We start from the raw sequence: 20,376 nt of genomic DNA, 5'->3' as shown, positions 1-20,376 counted from the left end.
CGGCAAAATCCAACACATATTCATGATAAAAACTCTCAGTAAACTAGGAATAGAGGGAATTATCTCAACATGATAAAGAATATCTACAAAAAACGTTCAGCTAACATCATACTTAATGGTGAAAAACTCAAAGCTTTCTCATTAAGATCAGGAACAAGGCAAGGATGTTCCCTCTCACCACTGCTTTTCAACAATGTACTAGAAGTCCTAGCTCGTACAATAAGACACAGAAAGGAAATAAGAGGTATATGGATTGGGGAAGAAAAAGTAAACCTGTCTTTGTTGAAGATAACATAACTGTCTCTGTTGAAGAACTGAAACAAATCAATAGCAACAAACAACAGAAAACCCTCCTGGAACTAATAAGCGATTATAGCAAAGTTGTAGTATACAAGGTTAACATATAAAAGTCAATTCTTTTCCTATATATCAGCAATGAACAAGTGGAATTTTAAATAAAAAAAACACAATAGACAGACAATAGAATATTATTCAGTGCTAAAAAGAAATGAGCTATCAAGCCATGAAAAGACATGGAGGAACCTTAAATACATATTACTAAGTGAAAGAAGTCAGTCGGAAAAGGGTATATACTATATATTTCCAACTACAAATATAAGTTCTGGAAAAGGCAAAACTATGGAAGCAGTAACATAATCAGTGGTTGTCCCTTGTGGGTGGGAAGAGCTGGGTAGGTGAAACACAAGATTTTTAGGGCAATGAAACTATTCTGTGTGTACTACAATTGTGAATACATGCCACTATACATTTTCAAAACCCATGGAATATACAACACCCTGAGTGAATCCTCGTGTAAACTATGGACTTTGGGTGAAAATGATGTGTCAGTGTAAGTTCGTCAGCCGTACCAAATGTACCACTCTTGAGGGCGATGTTATATATTGGGGATTTTTATGTGTGTTTGTGTATACAGGAAGTATATGGAAATTCTGTACTTTCCATCAGTTTTACTGTGAACCTATAAATTCTCTAAAAAATAAAGTTTGTTAACTAAAAAAAAATATGTATACTTTAAAATTGTTAGAATTTACTTTGAGTCACCCAAACTCTTAATTTTACTGCTAGCTTGACCATAGAGGTGAATAAGAAACATTCCACTTCTCCTTTATCTTTGTCACTGATTCTAAATTTCTATCCAATATTATGGAGTCTGATAAACCTTTTTTTAATAGCTGTGGGATTTGATATTTTATATCAAAAGTAATGGCTAGTGCCATAGCTTCTATGTCCTAAATTAAAGAATTAGAATTATAATTTGTGATTTATACTTTCTCAATACATTTATCTGCTCTCCACTAGGGTCTTTTTGGATATCACCAGGTATGTTATCACTTACACTACCTGTATGAAATATTCTTTGGACTGGTTTCTGTTAGGACCATTCTCTTTGCTTTTAGTAGATTCAGGCTCTTCAGCTACCTGTTTTATAAAATTTCATCTTAGTGATACATCCTTTGTTTAAGAATGGTTATCAGGACATATTTAATCTGTGAAACTGTTTCCTAAAGAACTGATATTAAGAGTTCTTTGTTCATTTTGAAAATTAGTAGGAAAATGCGAACGTATTCAGTGACTCAGGCAACCTTGACAAAAGAGCAATTTAAAGAATATTCTTGATAGAAATCACTGAACACTTTCATTTTTGCATTCATAAAAAACATCTTTCTCAAATCACTTTTTATTTAGCATGCTACTTATGAAGGTATTTTGCATTACAGCCCAAATGTCGAAATCTTATCCCGCCTTTTCTGTTGAGTAAAACATGGTTGATTACGTCTGTTTTGGGATACTTGTGAGATGTAAATTTGATTTGAACAAAGGAAGCTGATTTGCATTTTCAAGTCTTTATATTTATCTCTTTTTGTAATCATCATTGTGTTTCTATTGCCTTTATGTAAATTATATAGATTCTGTCCATCACAAAATTTCGTACATGAAAATCCCTGATGTCATCAGCTTGCATCCTCATTTTTTCTTGTATGTGATCAATCTTATATTTACCTGCTCTGTGTTCTGGGTGCCCTTTCTTCTTCATAAGACGTGGATGTTAAATAACATTTGAAAATAAATTATCTTTGCCCCACAAGAAGAGATTTGGCATTGGTTATTTGTAAGATTTCCCTTCTGTCAGACATGCATAAGGCATATATTTACTGAACACTCATACAGGCCTTCTGGACAAATAATAACATTTATAATGTATGATGTACAATATAATATATATCATCATTATATATGTATGTAATATATAATTATGCATAAGACATAGATCATTATATAGTTATATACATATAGTTTCTTATAATTTTTTAAAGATAAAGGTCCTCTGACCTCATTCTTCGTAAGAATTCAGGTGGATATTTTTCCTAACAGGTAATGTACTAAAATGTCCAGTTGGGGCTTTATGTCATGGTGGTTTCTCATTTCAGTTAACGAGGGGAAGACCATAATATGAATTTTAATTTGTATAAATGTTTACATCAGAGGTGTAAGTGACATAGATAAGAAAAATATAGTAGAAATTCAGTGATAACTTTGGAGAAAAGTTTATGGCATTTTATACTATTTTTGTTCTATCAGTTTTCATGATGAATATCTCTTTCACAGAATCTCTTGTTCAGATTCATGAGTATAATAATTTATAACAACATAGTTAAAAATATCAGCAGGGCTTTCTGATTAAGATATCAGAAATCTAAGGGCTCTGATTTCACTCTCAGATTTGTGATAAATTTAAAAGTCATTGGTGAAATACACGCCAGATCTCCAATAACCACAAGCATGTGAAGCCCTGAGCAAAAATGGTAGAAATGCACTGGAAAATGTACCCCACCATACACACAGTATCTAAAGAAATAAACAAGCAAATGGACCCCTCAAAAAAATCTAAAGGCGATTCTTTCAACATTCTTAGTTTTGTGTATCTACCTTATAGGCATGGGCATTTCAGTAACCAGATGGATGGAGCAAAACACTCATAACCCTCAATCGCAAACAACCCTCCTTAATACTACTCTGGAATAACTCCCCAACAGTACAATGCTGCTAAATTAGAAATATGTTGGGAATTTAGTTGTGTTTTGAAAGATGTAGAGTCAGTAGTGAAAAAGGACTGGGTTTAAAAGATTTGTGGGAGAAGGATGCCGCAATTTTCTATCTAGCAAGAGAAACAACTACTCTAGACTACCACATCATCTCCACAGTGAAATTAAGCCTATAAAATTCCAGAAAGGAGACTCCATTACCCTCTGTCATCAAACATGATGATTGCAAAAATATTGCTCATTTTAGGGTAAATAAATAGGGAAAAAGGGAAACTGTACAACCCACCAACATGCTTAAAATAAGGAATATAGCCTTCAAGATATTGAAGGAGATTCTTCTGAAAGATGCTTTGTAATATAAAAAAAAGAAATTCAGCTAAGTTGGAGTTCATTAAGCAGAATAGATGAGATAAGACAATAGACTGTATAAAAAGTGAGCTGTCTAGGAGTTAGGTGGCAGTAAAGATGATACAGTGTAAACAATAATCACAGAATTAATGTCAGCATCCAAAGCAGTAAGAAGTGGAATTAAACTGTAGGAGAAGTGATGCAGAAGGCACACTTAAGAGTAGAGGAGTAAGGAAGAGACTAAAATGTAAAATATGCACAAGGAAAAGACAATACGGTAGACAGGGAAAGCAGATCCAAATATATAATTTTGTTACTTAGGTTGACATCGGAACACATGGAATATAAGCAATGGTTAAAGACATGATAGAAGAAATCTTAATGAGCTGAGGCAAACTATGAGTTGAGTTGAAAAGGTCCGTTGTGTAACAGGACAAGTTAATGAATAAAGTACTAGGGAGAAACAAACAATTTTTATTTCCAATAATAAAAAAATGTCATCACTGAACAAAAATGAAAGAATAATTACAAAAGGAAAAAAATCAAAATTTTTGTGTACATCTCTGCAACACTAAATAAGAGAAGTGAGCATATGCTGAGCTGAGCACTAATATTTTGATCCAAATTATAATCCAAATAATGAAAAGTCAAAACTCGATGGTTATTTGTATATGCAGGAAGCAATAATCTATTCTTAGCTGTATAGGGTCATCTCAGATAATGAGGCCATTGAGTATCAAAATGTGTGGAATAAAAACAAAACTCTCCCCAGAGTATAATGTATACTATCTATACCATAGTCTATGCATGTGTATGACACACGTGCTATGAGCAATATATGACACATAGTATGTTTGACACACACAGTTACATATACATGCAGACAAGATAATCATCTGGTAAATTTAATGAGGAAAAAAAACACAGAAGAAGCAAAATTAGGAGTGGAAACTGCAGAAACAAAAATGTAGAAAGTAAAAAAGACTTCCATGTCTTTTGGTATTCTGGGATCCACCACATTATCCATCTCCATCCTGCTTTGGGGGACTCAGTGCAGAAAAGCCAAAGCTTCATGGACCACGCAGGTCTTCCCGCTGCCTAAAGGTCATTCCCATCTTAGCCCAGCCGGGGAGATTTGCTTCCTAGATATCGTTGGTTAGCGGATCCGTCCAAGGCAGAGGTTGCTGTTGGAAGGAAGATGGAAATTTGCACAACCCTGGGATGTTGTAAACACACCGGTCCAGGAGTGAACTAGTACCAGCCCCATTTGTGGTGTTGACCATAATAAACATTTTTTCTTTTTCTTAAAAAAAAATTCTAAGCCAGTAAATTTGAAGATGTTGATGGCACCAATGATTTTATAGACAATAATTTATGAAACATTGAACAAATAGCAAATCATAATATATAACTGACATTTTAAAAGGTTTTAAAGATTGCCTTCATTCTATATATCATAAAATAATCTCTATATCCAAGTAATTAAAAAGAACCCTATTGATTGGTTTCTACAAGTAATTATCTCCCATGCGTGCAGTGCACGCGGCTGGAATATTCATAGGCAGTCCTAAGATTCAAAGAATCCTGTGATTCTGAACCATCTTCCATTATAGACCTCAGGCTTACTTAGGCCACCTTTATGATCAGTTATGTTTTAAGAAGATTCTCCTGCCTCACATTTTAAGACTGAATGACTCATGAATAACTTTGAGATCCTAAATTAGCCAAGCAACATAACATGGGTGAGAAGAATATCCAGCAAAAAAGTACTTTAAAAATAAAAGAGGTTAAGCTAATCTTTAAAAAAACTCAAAAACTATCCAAAAGGGATGTATTTTATGAAGAAGTTATGTTATTATTCCAGAGGGAGATCATATTATCTTGTTTAAATTAGCCCCAACAAAAAGGTTAGTAACACTTGAGAATATTCAGCATGACTCAATGATAGCGACTAACGTTTTTGGGCTTATTTACTTATTTTAGGTTTGGTTTATTTGTTTTATATTTTTACCTATTTGAATTTCTATAGATTACTGGCAAAAATAGGAAAAATAATAACATTTAGCACTTACTGAGCATCCACAATACGCTAGGCCCTCTGTCAAGTGTTTTACAAGTATTGTCTCATTTTATCCTTACAGTAACACCACTAGGTAGGTATTGCTATTATCCTCATTTTATAGAAAAGAAAACTGAGATACTCATTTCTATGAAAATTCAACTTCTGTCTCAGGTATCATTATAGAGACTAGTTAGTTAGTCAGCATTCAGCATGAACAAACATGCCAATATCCCTGCCTTTGGTATATTTACAGTCTATCGAGAAAGGCATTAGGAAAAATAGTTGTGGGCAGACATCTAGTAAAACTCTCTTTCTCTGCTACATGGGAATCTGACCTTTGGTTAACACTCTAGTGTTCCCCTGGAAACCTGATAAGCATAGATTGTCAGCTATATAATTCAACAATATTACTTAAAATTACAGCTGACCCCAAGTTGGGCAATTGCATCTGTACTGGTAGGAAATATAAAGGACTTATGAATACATCATGGAGATGCCATATTTTGGGCTTTCCTAAGTGTGATGGCTCTTGTAATGTACCTTGTGGGAGCCCTATGTGCTGTGGTTCTAAAGTTACTAAAAGAAATACTGGCTTCTTTGGAGTGTGAGGCTATCAGGGGAGGCCTTGCACCTCATCTCCTTGTACCTGAGTGGCTACTGGAAGGCAGGATGGGTCAGGGACTGCTTCAGGGACTCGTTGGGAGAAGAGCTCTTGATGCTGCCCTGCTGGCCAGCTGTGGTTCTTCAATATCCTTCTGTATAGATGGGTTCCTAGAATGTCTTGTGGTAGTCTGAATACTATTTACACCTAAGGGGACTCTAGTGAGTATTTTGATAGGCAGGGTGTGGATATGGCTGATGAGGTTAAGTATTTTGATTAGGAAAGAACGAGAGGAAACGTCCAAGAGTGGAGGTGTAGCAGTCGAAAATAAAGCAAAACAAATTCAGTAGGGTGTCAGGGAGGATCTCATGAAGAAGGTGGCCTTTTATAAAATACCTGAAAAGGGTAGAGAGTGAATCACATGCAGGACACAAGTAATGGGGAATGCAAAGTCCATGAAACTGTGAGGGCTGGCACTCTGTTTTGTTTCCCCACTTTTTCTCCAGAAAAGATTGTAGCACTTGATAAATAAATTAATGAATTTTTCCAAAGTCGTATAGCTAAAAAGAGAAAGAGCTGGATTTAGGAATCTGGAAGCTGTGACTTAAGCTTGTCTTTATCTCCACTAGTACATCTGGGAAATCTAAAGGACAATGAAAAACTCTCCATAGTTCAACAAGAATCAGCATTTGTTGGTACACAGAAGAACACAGCACTTTTTGACACCCTGAAAGTTATCCATTTGTTTGCCAGGGTGAGGTCCTGGTTCAGTTCAGCACCTTTTTATATTCAAGAGTGTGGTTCACTACTGTGATGTACATGTGCCTGTTTTGGTGTCATCATGCATATGTTGTATGATTAATATCACATTTAGTATTTGTAATGTAAAACATATCAGGGTTAAAAAGATATAGTCTCCAATTTTACAACACTTGTTTTTCTGATTTGAAATTGAATTTCTGCTGCAAAAATTTTGAATTGAATCTTGAATTCTGTTTTAAGAAATAGAATGTACACTTCTATAGAGAATATTGATAAGCCAGGTAAATTTCCAAAGAACACACATTCACCAGAATGCAAAGTATCTCTGTGTTTCTAAATTTTTACATGTTATGAATGTGATTTTTGGTATTTAGAACTTGCAATTTTTAAAATTAATAGTATAATTCCTTTGCATTATTTTTAAGTTAAAGCCTATGTTATACTAAGCACTGATGAGATAATAAATAAAATCATTATGCAAGCCAATTTATATAGATCCATATATATTTAAAGATCTGCGCTGGGTTCACCATAGGTGTCCTACAAAGACTAGGAAGGTCATTAGTCTTTTTGGTAAAATAAAAGTCAAATGAAACATAAACAAATAACAATTCCTATCATGACCAATTCATAGTTTTTACACTGATTGATTGATATGTCTCTAGGAAGTTATCATTTAAGACATATAATCCAGATAAAACAAGGGAAGATTTTAATTTGAGAAATACTGGCTTTTAACAAATAAACCTTATGATCTAAGAGGTAATGACTACGAATGGTTGCTTTAAATGCCATGGCAGTGGGTCCATTATTTTTTATGCATTAAATAATGATTTTAATAAAAGTCTCAAGTTCATGTTCTGAAAGCTATTACCTTTCAGCTATTGCATACACCTCTTTGTCTAGAGGGCAAAGTGAACAACATCTCATATTTTTCTTAGGCACTGTATAAAACCATTAATTTCCTTCTGCTGCTTGGACGGAACGCAGTGCTTTGGGGCAAGTCAATGCAAAATGATCACATTTTCGCTCGCAGTCAATATAGCTGGTTGACAGTGGGCATCTATTTTTCATTCCAGCATCCAGTAAAATAAAATATGTGGATTTTCTTCAAAAGAGGTGCTTTTAGGATACACAGATGAAAATAGCATTTTTAGCAAGCCACTGAGAAAGTTGGTTATTACTGCAACTCCCTGGCTGCAGAGACAGATGTGAGTCTGGCGTTTTCTTTTCTCCTCTTCTATCTCTCTCAATGGGATAATTTGAAAATCTGTATCTTTACTTAAGGAGTTGGCTATGAATCATAAATGACAGAATTAGTTTTTAAGGATAATATATTTAGTCCTTGCGGTGTCTCTGTGGACTCCTTGACTTCTAAACACCCATTATGTTTTAAGTGAAGAGCATAGATCTGCATTTTGTGCTGAAAAAATGTAATTACTAAATTGCTGCAGGTCCATTTTTTTCTAAGTCATGCATTTCCTACTCATGAGAGTTTCTAAAAAATGAATAAGCTAAATTATAGAAAATGTCTCAAATTGCAGTTAGCTGATTTTGACGGCAAAGCAGTGGATATTTGATGTTGAAGTTGAAATGTTAGACTGCCTGGAGGAAATGACTAACAATAAAAAAATCTAACTTTCATAAACTCCACATTATAGGATTCTGTGAATTTCACACTCATACCAAAAAGGTATATTTTACTTGTTCAGATTCTACAAAATTTGATGGATTTTTTTGCATTTACTTAAATGGTTAGGAAAATGACTCATCAAAAACAGAAGGGAAGGAAAAGAGGGAGGAAGGGAGGGGAGGGGGGAAGAAAAGTTGGAAAAAATGGGAGGGAGGGAGGGAGGAGAGAAGAAAAGGGATTTTAGGGCTGGCTGATTCCAAGTACAGAAATTGCTTTGCTTCTGTAGCCCTGGATTCTCTCACTGATATATGGGTCAAATTTTCAGCAGTTTTTGTCAGGGTAGTTTTCATTTGTAAGCGAGGGAGAGGATTAAAAGTGATGGTTCTTATTTTGTTTCATAAGTGTCCTGTTAGTGTAGGTTTGCAAACAGCACAGGGCTCATAGGGTCATGAGTGTTTTTTAACCACCAGAAAGAGTATTGAGAAGATCTCCTGGAACAGACTTCTGTAATTGTTTATCATTCAGTTACTTGGAACCCATGATTCCCTTGGTAATCCTTTCAGCTTGATTGGTTTAACGTCTAGGTACCGATTGATGATATTGTGCATCTTGACTGATTTTAGAATAACAGTTTGAAAGTGAAACATCATGATTGATTTCCAATTCAATGCAGTCACCACAATTTAAAACATTATCTTCTGTTATTTGTAAATAATACACAAACACATTATGCTGATAAAGGAGTCAACCAATAAATGCCTATGTGGAGTTAAACACGAAAACCGCTGTTTATGTGCTCCCTGCAGCCTCAAAACTCTTTAGAGTTAAATATTTCTTCAATATTGTCTTTACCTTTCCAGTTCTATTTCTGTGCACTTATAAACTTTTATATGCACCCACAGTTTTCTATGTTTATTGAAAAATATAGGATCATATTGCACGTTGTATTAATTTTCTATTGCTACAAATCAAATTACCACAAATGTAATGACTTATAATAATATAAATTTATTAGCTCACACTTAACATAGCTCTGAAATTATCTTTTGGGTCTCACAGGCTGGAATCAAGATGTTGTCCAGACTTAGTTCTTATATGGAAACTTGGAGGAAGAATCTGCTTCTAAGCTCACTTAGGATTTTGGCAGAATCCATTTCCTTGCAGCTGTAGATCTGTGATCCTTGTGTCCTTGCTGGCTATTGGCCAACGGCTGTCCTCAGCTACTGGAGGCCACCCAGATCTTTTGACATGGCCCCCTCTAACTTCAAAGCAGCAATGGTATTTCAAGCTCTTCTCATGCTTCAAATATCTCTAACTTCCCTTCCTTTCTCCCTTCCCAGGAGAAAGGTCTGCTTTTAAGGGTTTATGTGATTACATTTGAATCACCTGGATAATCCAGTATACTCACTTTCTTTTAAAGTCAACTGATTAGTAGCATTAGTTACATCTGCAAAGTCCCTTTTGCTTGGCAAGAAAACGTATTCCTGGGATGTAACACCAGGGCAAAGTGATTATGGGGTCCAAAATTCGACTACCACACTTCAGTTTTTGTGCAATTTGCTTTTTTTTTTTTTTTAACTTAGAAGTATGTCTTTGAAATCTATCTGTAGATCTAATGTTTCTATTTTTTCCCCTTTTTTGTGGCATCACTATATTTCTTCCATAGCATGGATATAGCATAGAATATTTAGTCATTTCCCTACTTGTGGAAAGTTTAGTTAGAAAGTGTTTAGGTAATAATATGATATGAGACAATGTAGGTTAGTGGTCAAAAATAACTTAGATTTCTGAAATTTAATTGCCTGAGTCAATTAGTAGTTCCACTACTTTAGTTAGTGTGTGAACTAAATCAGCTATTTGAACTCTTTGGACTTTATATTTTGTTTGTTTATGGATAAATACTATCTATTTCACACAGTCAGTTGGGGGATTAAGTACAACAATAGAGGTAAAATTGTTATCCTGACATAAAATATGCACTGACTCAATGTAAGTCATTACTGTGCTATATAAGCATGAGTATTTCTAGAGTGTAATTTCCTAAAAGTGGGATTTGGATCAAAGACAAATGCACTTTTAACTTAGAAAAATAAGACCAAATTGCTTCATGATAAGTACATCCCAGAATGTACTTTTACAATGTAATTGTGGGATATAGTCATGAGCAAAACAAGCATGGTTCTTGCTCATTGAATTTACAATTTAATAATTTGTCAGTAAATTAACAAGATAAGCAAAAAAATGTTAATTATAGATTGTGATTAGTGCTGTATAAAAAGGAACAGAGAATCAAGGAAGTATATAACAGGGAACCAGATCTTGTCCAGAGAGTCATTATCCTAAAGATAATGTTAATTTGGACTAACAAGTTAAGGGTAGAAGAAAGATGTGATGAGTTTACTTCTCAAAGGAGATAAAATTAGCAAGGCTTCCTATTAAGTTGAATATAGATGTAATAATAATATCATCATCATCATAGGTATGCAAGGAAATTACCAAAATAACTAGGTTTTTACCTTGTAAAACTATATAGTTAGTGTCAATCATTGAGATAAGTGAAATTAGAGCAAGTTCAGGTTGTTAGGGGAAGATCGTGCTTTTGAACGTAGGTAGTCACATTGAATTTGAGGAGCATTTGAGGCACCAAAGGAGAGATGTCAAATATACAGTAAAATATACAGAACTCAGAAGAGGCTTAGTCTACAAATAGATATTTTGAAGTCTTGGTTTTGAGGACTTAATTAAAGGCATGGGGATGGATGACATATCATGTAGCTCTTTACAGACTAGAGCTGTACCAATTGATATGGGAACCACTAACTGCATGGGGGCTATTTAGCACTTGAAATATGGTTAGCATGAACCTGAAATTATTCCAGATTTCTAAAACTTAGTAGGAAACAAATTATGCAGAATATCTCATTGATAATTATTTATATTGATTGCATCCTGAGATGATATATTGAGTCATTAAAATTATCTCATATGTTTCTTTTTACATTTTTGTTATAGCTACTAGAACATTTAAAATGATACATGTGCCATTTGTGACTAATATTATACTTCTAGTAGATAATGGTGCTATAGTAACAAAAGAGTGCCTATACTTGACTTTGAAAAAAATCAAATATGTATTTAATGTCTTGGTAGAGAATGCTTACCTGCAAAAGATATTGTGAAAGAACAATCAGAGTGCAAGAGAAAAATCATACTTACCTAGAAGCAAAGAAAATAGTACATTTTGAGACAAAATGTTGTTCTTCATTGAGTATTGCTCAGAGGTCAAGAAAGGTATAAATTGAAATGTATTCATTGGATTTAGTGACTAGGGATTTTTATGAAGGTAGTGACATTTATGTTGGTGGAGAGGGATGGGGTGAGGTCATGAATGAACAGAATGTAAAGATTTCAACGTTAGGAGGGCAGACATCTTAGAAATTTGGTTATAAAGGGGAAGTGGGATGAAAAGACGTGTTTTTTAAAAAATTTTTTTTTTTTGGCTGCGTTGGACCTTTGTTGCTGCGCGAGGGCTTTCTTCTAGTTGCCGCAAGCGGGGGTTACTCTTCATTGAGGTGCATGGGCTTCTCATTGCGGTGGCTTCTCTTGTTGTGGAGCACAGGCTCTAGGCATGCAGGCTTCAGTAGTTGGCAGTGCGTGGGCTCAGTAGTTGTGGCTCGTGGGCTCTAGAGCACAGGCTCAGTAGTTGCGGCACACAGGCTTAGTTGCTCTGTGGCATGTGGGATCTCTCCGGACCAGGGCTCAAACCCGTGTCCCCTGCATTGGCAGGCAGATTCTTAATCCCTGCGCCGCCAGGGAAGCCCAAAAGATGTGTTTTAATACGAAGAGACTTGAACATGTTTAAAACCCAAGAGACTGATCCAGAAAAGAAGGAAAGGTTCCAGGTGCAGGAAGAAGTAGAAATAATGGATAGTATATAGATTCTGTGAAACAGAGGAAGACAGACTTCCTACCAGAGCACTCATCCCATTGAAAAAACTGTGTGTTTATTTATCTGTATCTATCATTAGACTGTAGCTCCAAGAAGATATAAACCGTATCTTTTTCCTTGTCTAGTTGTCAACACCTATTATGAAGTGTAGGTGTTTCAAGGTGTATTTACTTCTTCAAAGTATATTTACTACTTGAAGAAAGCTCAATTGCCGAATATATGTAAATTTGCTATGTGGATTATGATCGCAGTGAATCTTCTTAAATGTGAGATTGTTATTGAGGAGAAGAGAATTCTGGGAGTTCGTAATGCACAATGGGGAGAAAGAAGAGGAGGGCATTGGCATCATTATGTTTATATACTGATTATTTTTTCATATCTACATTCTATCTACAGACCCCATGGCTGCCTAGAACAATGGAAACTGGGAAGCTTAGTAGGAATATATTAATACCAGGGTAGGGCCTGCCATAGGGTCAATGAAAAAGAAATGAACAAAACCCAAGCTGCCTTCCCCCTGCACTCCTTCAACTCTAGGCAGTTGGTATTAGTAGGTTTCTTGATATCCATTATGGCTCTCTTCTAGGCCCTAGCTAGGTTAAATCATTTTGTAACTTTCCATTTTAATAATGTCTCCTCGTCAAGCTGCTGCTATTGAAACCATGTATATGCCAAAGTTGTCTGCTAGGACCAAGCTACCCATAAATCTAAATGAATATGAGAAAGATTTACTGTTTGGGAATGACTTAATGATTAGACTTTTCTCATTTTCTCCTTCTCTCACTTACTGCGTGTTCCACTACTCCTGGTAATATATCTTCCCTGTTAGTCTTAGTTAGACATGATGGAAACATACAAAGTCCAGGAACTATGTTGTCTGAACAGTGGTCTCAATGTTATAGATCATATACTCATTGTTTTCTAGAAAATGAATTTGGAAGAAATACGAGAAAGTTCAAGAGATGCTATATTTTAAAGAGATAATATTTAATGAGAACTTATATTTTCCAAAAACTGATGTAAGCATTTTAGAGTAATAATTCATTTCATCCTGAAACCAACTTTGGGGGTAGACACTGTCCTCATTGTCATTATTAGCACCATTATTATCCTCATTTCATGAATGAGAAAGGAAAAACACAGAAACTAAAACTGAGATTTGAGCCCAGATACTCTGACTGTAGCTCCCTAACTTGTATCAACTAAGTTCTTCAGATTTGCTGTAGCCAGATGAAAATAAGCATTTAGTAGTTATACTCACATAATAACAGGGAGTCAGTGATCTTATGAGGTAGGTTGAAGGCATTAAAATATTATTTTAAACTATAAAGGAAAGAAAGTTAGGTAGGTGGAACATTGCCTTCAGATCTGTTCTTAAATCCTCACCTTTCCAACATGCAAGTGTAGCTTTATCAACAAGTTAAACCTCCGTTAGTCTTGACGTTCTCCTCTGTGAAGTCAGTTGGACTAACTGTCAGTAAAGTCATTTGGAGTCATAAAATGATGGAACTCTTGAATATTCTTGGACTATACCAATTAATAGATTTCACATTTAAAATAATCATCTTAGCGAGTAGGCTACGAGATAGTAAATGATGAATATGTAAGTGGAAAAGGACAGTATCTCACATTTGCAGTGAAATTTTTATGAGAGAAATCTCTTTAATTTTCCTACTAAAACATTTTTAGCAAGGATGATGGATGACTAATTAGATGTTAATTGTTCATGTCTACTGATTAGGAAACTTACGAAGGGTTTTTAGAGCATCGATTTAATAAGGAATGACACTTGAATCTTTACCCATAATTAGCTTATTACATTTGGCTGCTGTTTGAATCTGTGCTATGGGAATGATTTAAAGAGATTAATCTTTTTCAAGGACCAAATAAGCACTGATACATGACCCTAGAACACCTTCCAAACTCACTGAAACAATGATGATACTGATTCTGTATGATATATTGATACGTTTGTTAGGTTAAGGGGAGAAGCAAGAAATCTAGAGCTTTTAAGGTAGATCATAACTTCTCAATATCAGTTTTTAGAAGGTTGCATAGTAACAGCCTTATGCCTCTTTGAATGGGGAAAATTTCATGGTGCTGAACAGTGGAAAATCCATTTTTCCATGTGTACATCAAAAAAGAAGCTGTTCTGTTCTTAGCCAAAACTTGTTGGATATAAACCCTCCTTTCATCTCAGATTGACAGAGAACTGCCAACAGCAGAGGAAAGAGAATACAGTGAGAGTGCTCAGCTTAGATAAAGAAAAGTGCAGACATGTTTTCAAGAATAATTTAACAAATACTTGTGTGCCTGATATCCAGCTTAAGAAGTGGAACATTATGAGCAGAATTAAGGCCTCAGTGTTGCCTGAGGTTGGGGTATATTATTTTTAGGCACATCTTTATATTTCTACTGCATATTCATGTATCCTTACACAATATACGTATGTTTTCTCATTGTTGGAATTTGATGGAGCTTAATAAATGACATTTTGTCTTTGCTTGAATTCAGAACCAGTTGAGAACAGATTAAGAGGTTGGGTAGGTAGAGATCACTTGATATCTGGCTAAGAGGGTGAGGCTTAGTTGTGCACCAACAATGAACTCCTGAGTTCTGACTTCCAGAGTCAGAGTGACCTTCTCATTGCCTAGAAGGACAGAACAATCACACACCTTGCTGTATGGAAGGAAATGGTACTGTCCGTAGGAGCGGATTAGAATTCATCTGTGTGAATTCAGCTAACTCCCAAGAAGGGTATCTGCAGAAAGAACACAGGAATCACCAGGGAATTTCTTTGTCCATAACTAGCGAGGGTTTTCACCACCTACTTCCAATAAGGAGGGAGGGAAAGGTGATTTCACAGCCCCACTGTATAATAATATTAGTCATTGCATAAATTTATGTATAACTGAAAGTTCTAGTAAAGTAGACAGAATTTTATTTCAGGTTATAAGGTTAATAGTTATTCTTTCCCATCTTCAGGAAATTTTAAGTTTATCTCTTGAGATAGTATTCTGTGACTGGATTAGTGAACTGAATGGACCCGGTTTGACTGGTAGGGACAAGATTCTTCAGTCTGAAGTTGGAGAAGGCAAATGTGTAGGGTTGCTCACAAAATTCTGTCCTATGTGTTCTATTAATATTTTTGCCTTAACTGTGCTACACGGTCTGGCTGGATAACTCAGAGTCAAACATATTTATTCCTTGCAACGAAATTAATTCCACAAACCTAAAAACAAAATAATGTTAATCTGTTTGAAAGTATACATTGGAACATTAATTAAAAATAAGAACATATATATTATATGTTATATAGAACATATATATTATATGTTATATAATATGAACCTATTATATAGATAGGTTGTGCATTAATTCAAAATAAGAAAATGTATATAAATATATGTCCTCAATTTACCACTGCATGCATAGCTTTTGAATATTTGCTTAGTCTTGAATAAAAACTCTTCTCTTTCCCACTGTTTCCACATCACTCAAAGTTAGTTTAATTGAGCTGCTGAAGGGTTTTGAGTTACGGCTTATTTACCTTCATAAAAACCAGGTAAACTTACTTTCTCCCATGGCCTCAAATAATACCTGAAACGCCAAGGGACTTGCTGTGTATCCTGTATGGTTCGTCCCTTGTTTGCTATCATAAAGTGAATTGTTAACGCTGTTTGAAGGCTATTCTTGGGCGTGGTATCTTGGAATCATCCAGTTGGATGCCCCTCTATGTGGACGTAAATATACCTGGGTATTTATTCATCACTATAAGACAAAATAGGAAATAGAACTAATCAAAAATCAAATTGAAATATCATTCAAAGGAAAGGCTACCACATTATATCTGTATAGCTTTCATAAACATTCTCTCATTTGAAGCACGCAATAGAATGAGTAGATGTTACCATTACCTTCATTTTACAGAGGAGGAGGCTAACAGGGGTTTGTTCAAGTTGAGGTAGTCACAGCTATTACCCCCAGCATAGAGATGAACAAGCTGAGGCACAGAGATTTAAGTGATTCATCCAGCGTCACACAGCTGGAAAGTAAGTTAGGAACCCAAGTAGTCTGACTTTGGCACCAGTGTTCAGGGAAGACACATTTCTTTATTCAAGTCAAATTATATTTGATATATTATATTTGATATATATTATATTATATATATTAAATTTGATATTTATATAATAAATTATATTTACTTATACTCAAAAACAGCTCTAAAGCATCAAAATCTAGTGACTTTTCTCCTCAGGCTTCACTTTATTTAAATCCACTAAAGCATTTGATGCCTTTGGACAAATTCTCTTCTTAAAACATCCTGTCCTTGGCTTCCACATTGAGGAAAATAATCTTATATTTGTATACTGTTTTACAGTTACTTTTATGTACACAGTTTTATTTTATGTATATATAACTTGAGCTATGTTAGGAAAATTTTTTGATTACAGTTGTACAGATGACGAAATTAATGCACAGAGCTACTCAATAACTGGCTCACAGTTGCACAATTGTAAGTGGAGAAACCACATCTAAAAATGCTACCTTAAATACTTGGTCATGTACGGTGTCCATTATAAAATGTTGCCTCCTTAAATTTTTTTCCAACTGAATGAATTAGATACTCTTAAAGTTAATATTTATTTTACTCATATTGAACCATCCCTAAACTTGTTGATTATGATTGGATTTTACTGAGGTTGAGTTTAGAGTAATTGTCATCTAATATGAGAAAAGTATTATGTGTTTGTAGAGATCAGGAATGTATGGCTTACTACCAAAAAACCAGGATATATTATATATTATAATATATGCAGATACCACACTTAGGGATGTGGTATCTGTGTATATTAGAAAGAATAGCATAATTTATTCATCAGATTCTCTGTGTACAAATGTAATATTGGCAATGTGTAATTTATTTCTTAGTCTTCCTGATGACTTTATAACAGCCTACTGCCATCTACTGGGTTCTGTTCAGAACTGTCATGTTAATCACCAAATTAAAACTAAGTTTTTATGAGTTTAGAATCTGATAGCTTGATATTGAGATTTAATTGACTTTTAACCTTGCTTTACATTATAGATTCTGAAATTATTTAATGGAAAACTGGTTTAGTTCTTATTTAGTATAAATTATCATTTTATCTTGTAGGAAAATTGGAATTCAAATCTCACCACTGGATTACCTTTACTATCATCACTATGATTCTTGTATTCCTATCAACTATTTTTTATTTGTTTTATTTAAACCTTAGATTTCAAAAGTTTTGTCAAAATTTTCTTACTCTTCTATATTTTAAATTATATATACCATGGTTACTTCCTCTATTTAAAGTGGGAGATAAAGTCTTAAACTAGCCCAAATCTCCAACAATTCTTAACTGCTAATGAATTAACAATAATAGTATATAATTTTACTTTATTCAAAAATAAGTACTGTTATAAATAGAATTGTTGATTTTTTGTATACTGAAACATAAATCATTCACTGGATACAAATTACTATGAGTTTTTAATCAAATTCTCCTGATAAAATTTAACTAATTTCAAAGTTAGAATTTTGTTTTTATTTACATTCTGTAAGTGTTACTTTGTGTTTAAACTAGGATTAGAAGTCTGATCAGGTTATATATAAGAATGTAATTTATTCATTGATCGGGTATATTAGATAATGCAGAAATACTTGTTACTACTTGTATATTTTTTCAAAGCACTTCCTTGTACCTTCTTTCATAAGTAATAACTAACATAAAGAAAATGTTCTCCAAAATTACTAATAATTGGTACTGATTTTTAAATACCTAGCTATAATAAACTTATTTCCAGAGGGTACTCTGATACTATTTATAGTCCAACTCATAAGCATAATAGAGCCCACAGTATAATAAACTATGATACGGACGAAGTGCTTCAAAAATGAGTTTTAAAATAATATCTTCCCAGATGAAAATGCTTTTTTTATAGCTATATTAGAATGCTTCTCTCAAGTTGCAGAGAAACCATGACTGATTGGTAGGAACAAAATTGGGAGCAGTAATGGAATAAAAATAAAAAATTAAATTATAGCAGTATTGGCATGAAGATTTAGAAGGGTAGTGAAATGCAATATTTCAGGTACTGTTAGTAATTCCATATGTGACTTGTGTGGCAAAATACGCATAACAAAGTGATATGACCCTAAAGAACTTCTTTTGCAAAAGCCTTTGTATCACCACTCATTCCTCCATTTCTCCTTAACACCACAGGTAATCATTTACCAGGAATGTGTTGCCTCCTACTTTCTACGCTTTCCTTTTCTCCTTGCTGCTGGCTGTCTTTCCATGTTACTATTGATGTTGCAGTAACTTTTTGATTGGTCTCCAGTCCTCCAGCTTTCTATTTCTCCAGTTCATTTTCCCCATGGCCCAAAGCTAAATTTGAAGAAAGAAAGGAGGAAAAGAGTTAGGACTGAAAGTTTGTCATTTGCCAAATACTTCTCTGAACACTTTACCCAAATTTTCTCAACCCTTGTGAGATAGACTAGTCCCAATTTGCAGGGCATGAAATTGAGTATTAAAGAATTTCCACAGCTAGTCTAAGTTTACATGGCTAGTAAGTGTCAGAAACAGGATCCATTCCCAAGTCCCCATTCCATCTGTCCCAGACTAGACAGATGAGAAGGTATGTACGTTGTCATATTTCAACATCACTTTATACCTTAATAATAATATCAATAGTTTATATAGTTAACCCTTGAGTAATGCAGAGGTTAGGGACACTGACCCTTCATGCAGTCAAAAATTGATAAATAACTCATAGTTGGCCTTCCTTATCTGTGGTTCCTCCATATCTGCCCGTGGTACTGCATCCACGAATTCAACCATTGTGTAGTACTGTAGTATTTACTGTTGAACAAAATCCACCTATAAGTGGACCTGTGCAGTTCAAACACCTGTTGTTTAAGGGTCAAATGTACTTACACAGTACTCTCATCTTACCAAGCATTCTTTTTTTTTTTTTTTTAACAAAAACACCTTTATTTTGTCTTCAAAGAACAAACTGTTCTTCTTTTTCCAACATAATCATGATTAACTTACAAAAACAGGCATTTACAATGCATCTTCAAAGCATTTCCCTTTAACGGAAAACTTGGCTTCACAGACTACAAACATTAAAAGGTTAAAAAAAAAAAATTCTATTTTGTTGTCATTATAAGACAAAGCAGAATCTAGCATAAGTCAAGGAAATCCATTCATACTTCAGGTCCTTCTCCTCCAGGAACCAGCATTGTTATATTATTTTCATTTAGCAAAATTTGATCTAATTTAGTAATTCTTCTTCCTTCTGGTGTGATTTCAAAAGTCATCAAATCCCAGAAGTGTGCCAACAATCTCCTTATCACTCTTCATCACAATGTGAATCCTTGATCCTATACACTTGTCCACAGGCTCTAGAGGGAGAAGCTGCGACGGGTTGGTGGTAGCGTTAGGCACCATGGCTACGCTGGAAGTGGTCTGCCCAAGCATTCTTTTTAATATTTTAAGTATAGTAACTCATTTACTCTTAAGGATAACCCTATCAAGTAGGTACGACTATTATTCCCTTTTTCCTGATGAGAAAATAGGGCATAGAAAGTTAAATAGCATGGCCAGTAGTAGAAAGTAAGTATATAGTAGAGCAGGGATTTGAACCCATGTGTTTCAGCTACAGAGTCCATGATCTTAACCATGGTACAAGATCTGGTTGTTGCTTTGAACGTATTCTTTTAACTTGAAATGAAACTTGAACAGTCTAATGATTGTGTGTGGAAAAATATTTTATGCATTAAATATAAAATGGAAATAAAAATGATATTGAGGTCTTATAATTAAAGGTCAAATAGGAAAATAAATTTTACCAATTATCTATTTAAGAACTGTGGAAACTTGAGAGGCACTGAAACCCTTTTAAAATCTCTCAGCTGGGTGGAAT

The 20,376-nt window shown here is 34.5% G+C and overlaps 1 pseudogene; it reads right to left on the bottom strand.

The window, feature by feature from the left end:
• Positions 1-19,608: 19,608 nt before the first annotated feature.
• On the bottom strand, positions 19,609-19,901 carry LOC137766006 (U6 snRNA-associated Sm-like protein LSm5 pseudogene; annotated as a pseudogene).
• Positions 19,902-20,376: the final 475 nt, after the last annotated feature.

The sequence above is a fragment of the Eschrichtius robustus genome, chromosome 6 (assembly GCF_028021215.1).
Source record: "Eschrichtius robustus isolate mEscRob2 chromosome 6, mEscRob2.pri, whole genome shotgun sequence".
In the NCBI taxonomy this organism is placed as follows: domain Eukaryota; kingdom Metazoa; phylum Chordata; class Mammalia; order Artiodactyla; family Eschrichtiidae; genus Eschrichtius; species Eschrichtius robustus.
Note: the sequence above shows the minus strand (reverse complement) of the source record. Positions and strands in the feature narration are given on the sequence as shown.